The sequence below is a fragment of the Monodon monoceros genome, unplaced genomic scaffold, assembly GCF_005190385.1.
Source record: "Monodon monoceros isolate NGI ecotype Baffin Bay Population unplaced genomic scaffold, NGI_Narwhal_1 Super_Scaffold_16, whole genome shotgun sequence".
Taxonomy (NCBI): Eukaryota; Metazoa; Chordata; class Mammalia; order Artiodactyla; family Monodontidae; genus Monodon; species Monodon monoceros.
The window spans coordinates 19,676,869-19,689,119 of NW_021703772.1; the positions used below are offsets into that span (position 1 = coordinate 19,676,869).

At 55.4% G+C, this 12,251-nt stretch overlaps 1 protein-coding gene across 6 annotated transcripts in view; it reads left to right on the forward strand.

Moving 5' to 3' along the window:
- TNS1 (tensin 1) overlaps positions 1 to 12,251 on the forward strand; it is a 196,948-nt gene that overhangs the window by 51,204 nt on the left and 133,493 nt on the right. For 2 of the 6 annotated variants that reach the window (XM_029224925.1, XM_029224923.1), the window contains exon 1: positions 8,114 to 8,352. The exons of the other annotated variants lie outside the window; for them this stretch is intronic. The gene's annotated coding sequence lies outside the window, so the exon portion shown is untranslated. Of the gene's footprint in view, positions 1 to 8,113; positions 8,353 to 12,251 lie in introns of those variants that run through there. 6 annotated transcript variants of the gene reach the window in all.

Genomic DNA, 12,251 nt, shown 5'->3' on the forward strand with positions numbered 1-12,251 from the left:
TGCCTCCTGCTGGCATTCTGCTCTTCCTCTTCTTGTCACTATGTGTGTATGTGTCTGTGCTTCTGTTTGTTCGATGTCTCTCCTCTTCCAGACCTTGAGGGCAGGCTCTCCACCTGCAGCTTGACCCACTGCAGCGCTCACAAAACATTTGCTGACTGAATGGGTGAATGAATAAATGAACAAATGAATGAAGGTTAACTGGAAAAGGATCAGAACCAGGGAAACACCTGAGCACCTAGAAAGTGGAAAGATCCAGAAACTGTGAAAGAGCTGGGAACGTTCAGCCTGGGAATTGACTGTTCTGGGAGGTTGTGAGTGACTCTGTGTGAGTGTGTGTGTGTGTGTGTGTGTGTGTGTGGTGTGTGTAAGAGTTTCGAATAAAGCTTTGAAAAGGTTTGTTCTCTGAAGTGGAACCAGGAGCCTCGGGAAAGCAGGCTGCCTCTCAGTGGTGGGAGCTGCCTTGAATGTGGGAGGGACTCGGGGCCTGAGGTGTGCAGGCAGAGACTGGGGGCACGCCTGGCACAGGGGGAGCCCTGACTCTCAAGGCCCTGAGGTCCTTGCTGGCTCGCTGCTGCTTCAGCTGGAAGAGTAGTTGCAGTCCGAGCCGAGCCGATGTCTGTGAACTTCAGTTTTCTCATCTATAAAATGGGATTAATAATGGTCAATACCCATAGGATTGTCAAGAGGATTAAAGTGAGTTAATACCCACGAAGCTCTAAGAACATGAAAAGCACTCAATAAATTTGAGCATTTATCAAACAGGACCAAAGAGCTATGGTGTGGCTTCCTCGATGCCACATCGATGGCTGATGTGAAGGAGTAGGCTTCCTTGAAGGAGTAGGATGTGGGGGGAGCATAACCATACAGGGGGCTGCTCAGGCCAGACTCTGCACTCAGCGCCCAAAGTGGTTAAGTGATTTGCCCGAGGTCACACAGCCAGCCAGTGGGTGGCCAGGCTTCAGACTTGGTTTGTACAACTCCAAAGCCTGGACTCTCTCCCCTCCACTCCTCAGCCTGGGCAGGAGGGGGCCAGCTTTCTCTGATTCTCACCCCCTGGGAGGGACAGCACCTCATTGCAAGGTGGAGCAGAATGACTGTTATTCTCTATTATTCTCCATAAGAACCTAAGTCCTCAGGAAGGAAGTCTCCAGCTCTGTCCAACACTGAAAGTACTGCATAATTAAGAAAATGTGGGGAGAGCGTGAGAGTAGGACAAGGGTTGAAATTTTCAGCAGCTCATTGCCATGGGGCCCAGGGCAAGGAGAGAGTCATAAGAGGAACGCTGGAGGGATGAGGTTAGATGTTAGGAAGAAGGAATGGCGAGATGAGGGGCAACTTGAGGGGGTGCAGGGAAGGGAAGTAGAAGCACAGAAGGGTGAGGAGGTGGACCAAGGCCATGCTGGTGATAAGAGAGAGGAGGGAGAGGAACCCGAGGTTTGACAGACCCTCGGCCACTGGGCAGCTCCAGACTTTGGGCAGGGGTGGCCGGCTAGGGCCAGTCCCCACAGGGCTACTGGGCAGTGTCAAGGAGGCAGTTTTAGGGAGTAGGAGGCCAGTTGATCAGCACATGAGCCAGCCTGGGACAGCAGGTGCAAACGGAAAGTTCAGCCACCAGCCCGCCTCCTTGCCTCTTCCAGCCGGGCAGCTGGCTTGTCCTAGAGGTCAGCTCTCATGCTGGGGCCAGCACGCTCTCTGCTGATCAGTCCCCACAGGCCTGGCTTTGTCAGGGTGCTATGCTTAGCAACTGCTCAGTCCCTGACTGTTTCTGCCTCCTGGACATTCAGAGATGAATGGGAAATGGTCCCAGTCTCAAGGAATTCACAGATGCAGGGGCAGAAAGACAAGGGAGGTGTACATGGGCAGTGGAATTTGCCCTGGCTCACCTTCCCAAGACAGTTTTTCAAATATTTGATCATCTGAAATAAAAATTGGGCCCAATCTTTCTTGTGCTTTTATTCAACAAATATTTATTGAGTGTGTGCTGTTGTCCTCCTCTGGATGCTCTGGTTTATAGCGTATAGAAGAGAACTTGACATTTCTGATGGTGTCTGAGCAGCGTGGAGTAGAGTGGAACTTTCATCTTCTTTCATCTGGCTTCTGTACCTCTATTCACACAACCAAAAGTGCACGTACCTTTGGGGGTCAGCCATATCCTATTGCCTGCTGAACCGAATTTGTTTTCACTAAATCTTAGACTTTTCCTTACATGATCAATTAATTCAGTTTTTTAAAAAAATGACTCTTGAATCTTAGTTCAGGACTTTACTCCAAGAGAAATGCTTCCTTGCTAATTTTGGCCTTTTTATAAAGTCAGTTTTGCGCTTCAATTCAGTTCCATACCTTAGTTCTTCTTTCTGTTTTTTGCTTTCTACGTGTGCTTGGTGAGTCTCCATCCTGAGTCCTCACCTAGTTACTGATAAGTATGTCGGACAAGCCAGGTCAGAGGACAGCACCCTTTGGCAAGTCAGGAAGTTGACATTGATCTATTAATCAACACCCCTTGGCTTGCTGGCTAGGAATCCACTCGACTTTCTGTCTTTTCTCTAAGCGGTTCATCATGGATCCTGCCAACACCTTCCTGAAACCCAGATAATCTAGGTTTGGGGATTCCCCAACAGTCCAGTCCAGGAACCGTATAATAATGGGGTTAAGGGTGGTGGATGTGGCTGTGTGAGGGAGGGTTGCGGGCTCTCCCTGAAAGGATCCATTCTGAGCCAGTGATCATCGCTGGGGGAGACCTAAGAGGAATCCTGTCCTGGAGGCACCTAAATCTCAGGGTCCTTCCTGCTTTAAAATCGCACTTCTCGGGGGAGATAGGGATTTGTGTGCAGTCAACTGACAGTAGCAGCGACTTTCTGCCAAGGATCAACTGCCTGGACATGTGTTCCAGGAATCTTCCAAGGGACCTGAGAGGTTATCGGGTGAGGACATGAAAGCCAAGAGGGGCCGAGAGTGACCTTTGGTCCCCAAGACAAAGCAGGGCTGAGCAGAGCTGGAACCGGAGGCCCTGACTCCCAGTTGGAGGCTCTTGGGGCTGGGTCCCACTGCCTCTCCTGGCTGGAAACTGAGGCTGGCTCCGGGGAGGGAGGGGCTGTCATCATGTATCTTGGGGACACACTGTTGGCAGACTGGTTTTCCCCATGCTTCCCCTGCCCTCTGATCCTCCACCCTCAGACTGTGGTGCAAATCTGAGAGTAGGACCCCTGAATGTGGAAGGCCTCGTGCTTCTCCCTCCCAGGGGGAGTGTGTGGCAAAGGGCCTGAGGCATTGCTGCACTTTGAGAGAACGCATGCAAATGAGATGCAAATAGGGGACTGCGGCGGGGCCTGGGGTGGGGGGGGGGGGGGGCCCTGATCCTGCCTCAGTCTGGCCTGAGTGTTAAGGATGACAAATAGTAAAGGAAACGACCATTGACCTGGGCTGTGAAGCCCAGCCTCAGGAAGGAAGGGAGGGAGAGGGGCTCTGTGGGGCAGCAGGGCGGGGTTTGGCTTCTGGAGTCAGCTCTGGAGGGTGCCCTAACCAGGGGGTCCCAGGGGTGGCCCAGAGATGACAGCACCCTGGAGGATAGCTCAAACTCATCCCCAGCTGCAGGGGGGTGGTGTGGTCAGAAGGGGGAGGGTGCAACCCGAATGCACAGACTTTGACCAATTGCCTAGGGCGACCCCCAGGGCCTGGCTCCCAGCCAGCGTGTGTCAGGTCCAGCAGGATTCTGAGGGCCAGGGTCTCTCCCCTTGGGATCTGGGCATGTGGCCCTGTCTTCTCTGTAGTGGAGGGAGAGGAAGAGGGCGGGGCCAAGGGCCCTGGAGCGGGTGGCTCCAGCAACTGCCCCTGGAGGCCACTCCCCTGCCTCCACCCTAGGAAGATTTAAGGAGCCAATCCCTCCCTGCTGGGTGTTTGTGGTCAACTCTTAGCCCAGCTCTGAGGAGCTTCCCCACAGTACTGTAAGAGCCTGGGAATCTGGCCCAGCGAACGTGGGGGTCAAGGGACGTGGTGCCCTCCAGGGGGAGTGCTGGGACCTGGAATGCCCAGTTGTGCCATATGGTGACCGAGCCTTGAGTTGGAAAACCTGGATCCAAATTCCTCTTCCTTCATCAACTGCTCTGTGAGGCTGGGTGATCGCTTAACTGCTCTGAGCCCATCTCTAAGACTCGGATAAGAGTCATAGTCACCTGCCAGGTTTTAATGGGGGTCTGCATGGAAAAGCACATGCAAAAGGTTTGGTGCAGGGTGGGCGTTTAAATAGGGGTGAAAATGAAATGAAGGAGCCAGTGAGTTCAGCTGTGGGTTGACACGCCTCTCACAGCCCGCTGTGGGGCTGAGAGGCCCGGGAAGCCGGCACTCAGTGCTCTTGGGCCTTGACCTTTCTTTCTTTTGACTTTCTCTTGGCCTTTTTTTCTCTGTCTCTCTGTGTCCTTCTGTCCCCCATTCTGTTGCGTCCCCTACTCTCCCCATGGCAATGCCTAACTCAGCACCTGGCCCCGACGAGAGCGGTTCATTTTCCCTCTCTTCTCTGTGGCCTCTCTGTGGCTCCATGGGCGGCCCGCCACCCCCAGCTCCCTCTCCTTCATCCCTCTGGGTCCCTGCTTCTGACCCACTCTTTGTCCCACTCTCTCCTCCTGGCTTTTCTGCCCTCCGCGTCTCTAGCGTCTATCTGCCATTAACAAGCATCCATTGAACGCCTGTTAGATGCCAGGCACTGCCCGGCTCCTTTCTGTGTTCTGCGTCTCCTTGCCTCCCAGCTGCCGCTTCTCTCCCCCCCGCCCCGTGCGGCCTCCTGCCCTCCCTTCCCCCAGCTGCACTGGGCTCCAACACTGGTATTATTCAGTTTTATGAGAACCCCCCCAAGGCCTGCCCCTGAATGGACCAACCACAACTGGAACCAGATGTGCAGTGCTGGGCTTGTGGATGGGAGGGAGGAAGGGAGGGAGGGGGGAAAGGGGCATGGACTGGCTCAGGAAGAGGGGAAGGAGGGTTGGGGGATGGGAGATGGGAAACCCTGGGAATCCTGAGTCTTCATCAGCCTGGAGGAGGAGGAGCTGGGAGGGGACAGAAGGGCTGAGCAGGCTTCTTTGGGAAGCAGTTCTGGCACTGTGTGTGTGTGTGTGTGTGTGTGTGTGTGTGTGAGATCGGCTGTGGGACAGCTCTTGGAAATAAAGGGAACGGCTGCTCTTCTTTGAAAGCCTCTAGTTTCTTGACTTCCTCTCTGTGTGGTTTTTAGAGATTTGCTGAATTCATGGTTCTGTACCCAGGTGTTGGAGCAGGAAGGCTGGGACAGAGGGAATGATGGTGGAGTGGGGGATGAGAGCGGCTGGAGGACGGTGTTTCTCAGAGCCCCCTGCGTCTGCTGCAGCCCTGGGGTGGGTGGGATGCTCCTGGGACATCTGTGTGTCAGTCTGACGGTCCCCATGTCTTAGCATACTCAGGTTTTCTGTCTGTGATAAAAGAAGTCTGCATACAGTTATCTTGGTACAGCCTTGTGCAGAATTAAGCGTTTAAAAGAGCCCTTTCATTCAATTTTTAACTCATCATCCATCCATCTCTCCATTGTTCACTTGTTCATTACACATTTATTGAGAATCTACTAGGTGTCAGCGTTGTGCTAGGCACTGGACAAAGTTGGAAAGGAGAAAGAAAAAGACAAGTAGATCTTTGCTCAACTATTGGAAGATACAGGAGTGCACCCAACAAGTGTATGTCACAGCATTAGCATTTGAGCGAGAGCCTCGGGTATTCAGCAGAGGGGTCAGTACCCACCAAATAGCTGGAGAAGGATCCATAGAGAATGTGGCTTTTGAAGTGAGCCCTGAATGATGTGATGGCAAGGCTCAAAGGGCAGGGCTGCACCACAGAGGGTCTCGGATGTCATGCTGCAGAGCTGGGACTGGATACGGTAGGTTGTGGGGAGCTAGGGACTATCTGGTGTCAAGCAGGATGATAGTAGGTGTGGGTTGGAAGGAGGTGACGGGGAGGATGGCACTTCTGCTCTTCTGTGACCTGGGAGACCTGGGAGAGGGTTCCACTTTTATTTTCTTATTTTAATTTTTAAATTAAAAAATTTTTTTGGCCGCACGGCATGGCATGTGGGATCTTAGCTCCCCGACCAGGGATTGAACCCACGCCCTCTGCACTGGAAGCACAGAGTCTTAACCACTGGACCGTCAGGGAAGCCCCGAGGGTTCCACTTTTATACCAGACCCCCCTATCTACCTCTAGAAGAGCCTAGATGGCTGACATGGACTACTGTCACTTCCCTCCCCTGACCAGGGCTGACCCAAGCCCCTGAGCAGCCCCTGGTCTGCAGGGGGTGTGAGGGTTAGGCAGGATAAGGCTATTTGGGGACAACTTTGTCTCAGAGTTGGGGCAGTGAGGGCTGGGCAGGGACCCCAGGAGGCCTGGGCCAGGTTTTCCTACACAATCTCAAAGGCACGTTCTATGGGACCAGGTCTTTCCCATCTCTGGTCAGTTCCCACGTACTTACAGATTGAGGACACTGTCAAGGTTGGTAGGTTCTGAGATGCTGGGACTCTGGGAGGCCAGCCACAGCTGCTTCCCCATCACTGCCCACCGACTCTTCCCATCTGGGAGGGGATGAGGTCATCTTGCTCTGGAGGCAGGGGGTGGATGCAATGAGGCCTCCATCTCTGTCCTCCCCACGTAAGGTCCTGAGGAGGTGCCTCTCTCCCCGTCTCCGTCCTCCTGGGCTTCACTGTCACGGATGGGGGGGGGGTTGGGGAGCAGCCCTCTCACGTGCTGACCATCTCTGTGACGCTGGCCCCAGATGCCACCAAATCTTTCCTGAGGCTGTTTGTTCCTCTCGGGGCTCCCCTATCACTTTACTCTTTGGAAAATTGAAGCCTGGGGAAGGGTTTGGCTGGATTCATAAAATCAGTGAGCATTAGAACCAGAAAAGATCTCTGAAGACCTTTGGATCCAAACTCATCGGCCAGCAGGGGAAACTGAGGAGGCTCAGAGATGCAGGCCACTGACCCAGAACCTCACAGGAGGGTGGCCCAGGTGGCCAAGAGAAGGACCTTTGAATCTCTGGAGGGCTGAGTGGTGGGGAGCTTGTCTCTGGAGCCAGCCCGTAGGATCTGAGTTCCTGCTCTATACCATCCTGTGTGGTCTTGGACAAGTCAGCTAACCGCTCCAGGGTCACTTTCTTCAGCTAAAATAACAAGGGAGATTCGAAGATTAAGTGAGAGAGAGAGAATATTCTTTAAGTGCCAGGCGTACAAATAGGTATGCAGCAAATGACTTTTTCCTTCCCCTCAGAATAATCCTATCTGCTTCTTTTATCATTTGTATGGTACCCCAAACCTCAGATCACATTTCCCCCAATATTTTTAATTGTAAAATTTTTTTTGCATATCGAAAAGTTGAAAGGATAATATGGTAATCTCCCTGATTCTGTAAAAAACACGTTGCTACATTTGCTTTATCACATTTCTATCTCTCCGTCCATCAATCCGTCTTATTTTTATTTTTGGATGTATTTCAAAGAGAATTGAAGCATGCATTTCATTAATGAGAGTTCAATTCAAATCATTTTTGAATATACAGTCACAAATGTCCTAACTCAGCCCAGAGAAAAAAGCCAGGATTGTTATCCCACATTTGACAGAAAAAAAGAACAACAAAAAAAAAACAGGTTCAGAAATGAGATTTTAGGTCTCCAGTCACAAAATGAGTTGGAAACAGCATAAGGCAGAGCGGTTTACAAAAGTTGGGAGTTGCTATTACTATTATTGTCTCACCAACCATCTTTCTCCACCCAGTAGCCCTTGGGCCATTTCTCTGTAGCTGTGTCTCTTCCATGGGGTCCTGGACCTCTTGGCATCCTGCCCCCTCTGCCCCGAAAGCCCTCTGTCCCTCGCTTCAGGTCCCCTGGGAGACTGCTGGGCTGGCGGCCAAAGGGGGGGGCACCCTTCTTGGCATGCCTTGTCGCAGGCATACGGGCCCTGCCGCCCAACTGGCCGAGCTGGGAGCTGGACGTGAATGCCCTGGCCGAGTGCTTCAGGGGTTAAAGGAGGCGGCGGGCAGACTGCTGGCCGGCTCCGGGAAGGGGGAAGGAGGAAGGAGGAGGCGGTGCGCTGACAGCCCGCCCGCCTCCACTGCCAGGGGAGGGAGCCTGGCGAGCTGCGCCCTTGCTCAGTTCCCAGTAGGGGCCCTGGGACCAGCTCTGCCCCCTGCGCCAGCTCCCTGCCTGGACACAAGGCTCACTCACGCCCTCCTCTTGGCAACCAGCTTCTTGCCAGCCACAGCTGCTGCCCCATCACTGCCCACTGCCGCCCCCCCCCCCCCCTCCTGTGAGCCCAGACACCCATCCCACCCAGTGGCTCCTCTGCCGGAAAGGTGAGTGTGGGTTGTGCGTGTGTGTGTGTGTGTGTGTGTGTGTGTGTGTGTGTGTGTGGCGGGCTGCCGGCACTGGTGCTGTCAGGACCACCAGTGGGGCATAAATTAGGGGAGGGGGGAGGTCAGTCTGCCTGCTCACGTGCCTCTGGGCTAGGTAGCCCCTCCAGGCCAACATGTCAGCCCCCTGCCGCCGTCAGTGTCTGGTTCTGGCAGGGGTGTCTGGGGCGTGGTTGTCCCTGCTTGGAGAGAGACCAGTCACAAGGAGTTTTGTTTGCTGGGGAAGGTGCTGGTGTTAGTGGCTGCTTGAGACCGAGGCCAGCAGGGACGAGTGGGGAGGGACACACTGACCAAGGCAGTGGGGAGGTTGGGGCATTTAGTCTCCAGGGTCCCTTCCCTTGCCTGCCTGCTGTCGCAGGGCTGCCTGGGGGCGAGGACCACGACACAGGCGTGGGCAGTTTTTCCTCTCCATTTCTTGCCCTGCCACGGGCGGGAGCTGTTACTGGGCACCTTCTTCCTCCTTGGGGCTCTTCTTGCTTCCACGCCTCGTCTCCCAGGGGCAGCCACGTCTGCGAATGAGGGTCTGGCAGGCTCAAAAAGGTTTCCCACTTCACCCTCCTCAGCGTGGGTCTGTGCTCCCTTGCCCATGGGCACAGCCTGGCATGAGTGCCCCCTGCCGCCCTCCCCCAGCCAGCAGCTCCGACTCCCTTCTCACCCCTCTGGGTAGAAATAGCTAATCCAGGTGGTTAATGAACAGACACACGCAGCTGCCTTTCACCCCCCGCTCCTTCCTCTCTCCCCACCGCTCTCTCCTGCCCTGACCCTCGTTCATGCCTGCCACCCCTTGCCAAGCCCAAGCACCCATACAGAGCTAACCTCAGTGTCTGTCCCCTACCCTCAGTTCAGGACCAGGGCCAGGACTGCCTCTCCAGATGTTTTTAGGTTGGGCACTGTCTTAGAAGAGGAAACTGGGAGGGTGGTGACCGAGGGGTGACCAAGAGAAGCCCGCTGTGCTCCCGAGCTGGGCTCCCTGCAGGGGGGTGGGATGGGGTTAGGGGACGGGATGGGTGCTGGGTAGGGGAGGAACTGGCTTGGGGAGGGCAGAACAGGCGGTCGTGGAGTGAGGCTTAGAGGGGCAGCTGGAGGTGAGGGTTCTAGAGCCTTTGGGGACAAGGGCTTCTCTTCTGGGAGCCCCAGCGTTCCTTGCCTGTGGTAGAGCCAAGCCAGGGGTTTGGGAGGGTGTGGGGGGAGTACGCTTTTTCCTTGCGTCTCTGCTGGGCCCCTTCCTGCAGCTGCCTGGGTCGGGTGGGGACCACTGTGGCTCACACTTGGCCTTAAGTTGCTCCCACCCCTGCCAGCTGGCGGCTACTCCAGTCTCCCCCACCCTCGCTCTCCCCCAGGACCTCAAAGCTTGCTAAGGCTAAGGCACCCTCTGCCCTGACCCCTCTGGCCTAGGAGAGTAGGAGGGAGGACCTGGACCTGGCTCTGGAGTGGGGAGCTGGCTGGGACAGCTCTCAACGGGATCGGTGCTGGGATCGCAGCGTGGGGTTGGCCTTGATTCTGCTGCCCGCAGAGGGCAGGGAGTGGAGACAGTGGGCCAGGGCCTAGGAGGGTCTCTCAGCCAGTCTAATGGGACTGGGAGCCAGAACTTTGAGCTGAGAATTCTTGGGTGGCGGAGGAGGCAACCTGGGAACCTCTGCTTCCAAATCCTTGGCCTTGAACCCTTCTGGCTCTCCTTCCTGATCCCTCATCCCATGCTTCATCCTTCACTTCTCTCAAAGCCCCAGTTCAGAATCTCCCATGGGGGCTGCGGTGCCCAGAACTGTAAACACAGGGAGCTGGTGGCCAGGTTGGAGGGGGGCCAGGGTGGGGTGCAGAGGAGTTCAGAGAGGAGGTTACTCTTTGGTGACCATCTTCTCATTGCCGATGGACTGTGGCTGAAGCTTTGGAGTTTGGGAACTCTCAGTGCCCTGTTTCTACTGAAGTAAGAGTAGGAAGCAAAGGGGCAGAATGGATTTTAGTTTGGTGAAGGAAGCTCACCTCGGTTTAACGAAGGGCTTCCTAACAAGCCTGGCGGGTCAGCAGGAGAAAGGGCTGCCTTCTAAGGTAGTGAGCTTCCCGTCTGGGGGTGGGGAGTTCAGACAGAACTGGACAGCAGCTTGGAAGGATTCCTGAGTTGGGATGTGGTTAGAAGGGATGACCTTGAAGGTCTCTTGGGATGCTGAGGTCCTGGGATTCTTAGAGTCGGGGAATTCTCTGACACCCGGATCAGGGAGCAGGAAGGCAGTGGCCTCTGGCCTGGGGTGTGGGCACAGGCAGGACATCTCAGGGTCCTTTTGCGCCCTGCCAATGTTCGGGGAACAGAGAGCCTGACGCTCTGCCCTCACACCCATAGCTCACTGCCCCACCAGGTCTGCTTCCTGCCAGGATTTTGAGTTTCTTCCGATTCCTCTTGTCCCACTGCTTGCCTTGCCCGGCTGGTTAACCCCACAAGGGCTGGAGCAGACCTGTGGGCCCAGGGCACGGTGTAGGATGTAGGGGAGCCCTGCTCCCCTGCAGTTAGAGCCCACATCCCGCCCTGAGGTGCTAACTGGGGGCAGTAGGCAAGGAGGGGTGTGTGCTATGAAGGTGGGCAGCTTGAGCCCCTGTCCAGTTTGCCCCCCAAAAGGGGCCCCCCCAGCCTGCCTGGAAATGGTAGGCAGCGGAGCTAAGATCTGAGATGGGAAAAACACAGGGGCTGCACTTCTCTGAGCCTTGGTTTCCGAATTTGTAAAATAATACGGGGTAGTCAGGGCAGCTAGAGGTGGTTTGTGTAACTAACTGCTGGGGGTGCCAGCCAAGGGTGTAGTTCTAGTGCCTCTCTGGAGTGTGGGAGGAGCCGGCCACCTGCTCCCCGCCACTGGCCTCTCCAGACCTGTTTTCCAAGGTTGGGGTGGGGGGGCTTGAGGGCAGAGAGGAGAGGCAGGGTAGGGGTGGGGTTCAAGATTTCTGAGCATCAAACCCTGGGAAACTTGAGTTTCCCTTGATGGAGTGTCAAGGTGGGCTTCTGGGGTGGGCTCTGGACCCACACTGGATGTCCCAGCCTGCCTCTCTCTGCAGCCCCTCCTCTCTGGATGCCCTGGGAGCCCTTTTCTCCTTAGTGGAGAGAGCGAAGGAGCAGGGTCCTGGTTTCAGCTGAGGATGAAGTCCCTTCTGATGTCTAACTTCAGTACCTTGGGACCAGATGAAGCTGCTCAGTTAGGATGCTTCTTCCTCTGGTCTGACAGGGACCCAGTGGGAGGGGCAGGAAGGTGAGATGCTGAGTGTGCCCTTGAGCCTGGAGAAGTCAGGGTCGGAGCTGGGGTGGCCGGCAAAGGGTTTCAGGTGCAGCTGCTCCGGCTTCTTGGCTTATTTCTGGGGCCTTGAGTCTCTTTCACCCCAGAAAGGGAAACCGAGGCCCAGTTGAGGGATATGTATCGAAGCGGGGCAGAGGAAAGCTCTCCCAGTTACTCGACTCTGAAAAAAAGCGAATCAGAAATGGGTTGGTGCTGCGGGAGGGAGGGAGGGATTTGGGGAGGCTGGAGGGACTTTTGTCCCCAGCACTGTCTGCCCATGGCCCCGGTCTTGGCTTCCAAAGCTATTAGGCGTGCAGAGGTGTGGGCACCAGCAAGCTGGAACGAGGGTGGTGGCGGGGGGCAGGGCTGCCAGTCCTGTGGGCCACGCCACCCCCCCCTCGGGTGCCCCCTCTATTATGCATGGTCACATGCAGCCTTCCCCTCCTTCCTTCTCGCCAATCACCTGAAACACTTTCCCATGGTTGGGGGCGGGGCCGCAGGAGGTGCAGCTGGGTCCCTGGCCTGCCTCTAGCCAGCTTGGTGACCTTGGCCATCTTCCTACTTGTCCACACCTCGGTTTCCTCAGGG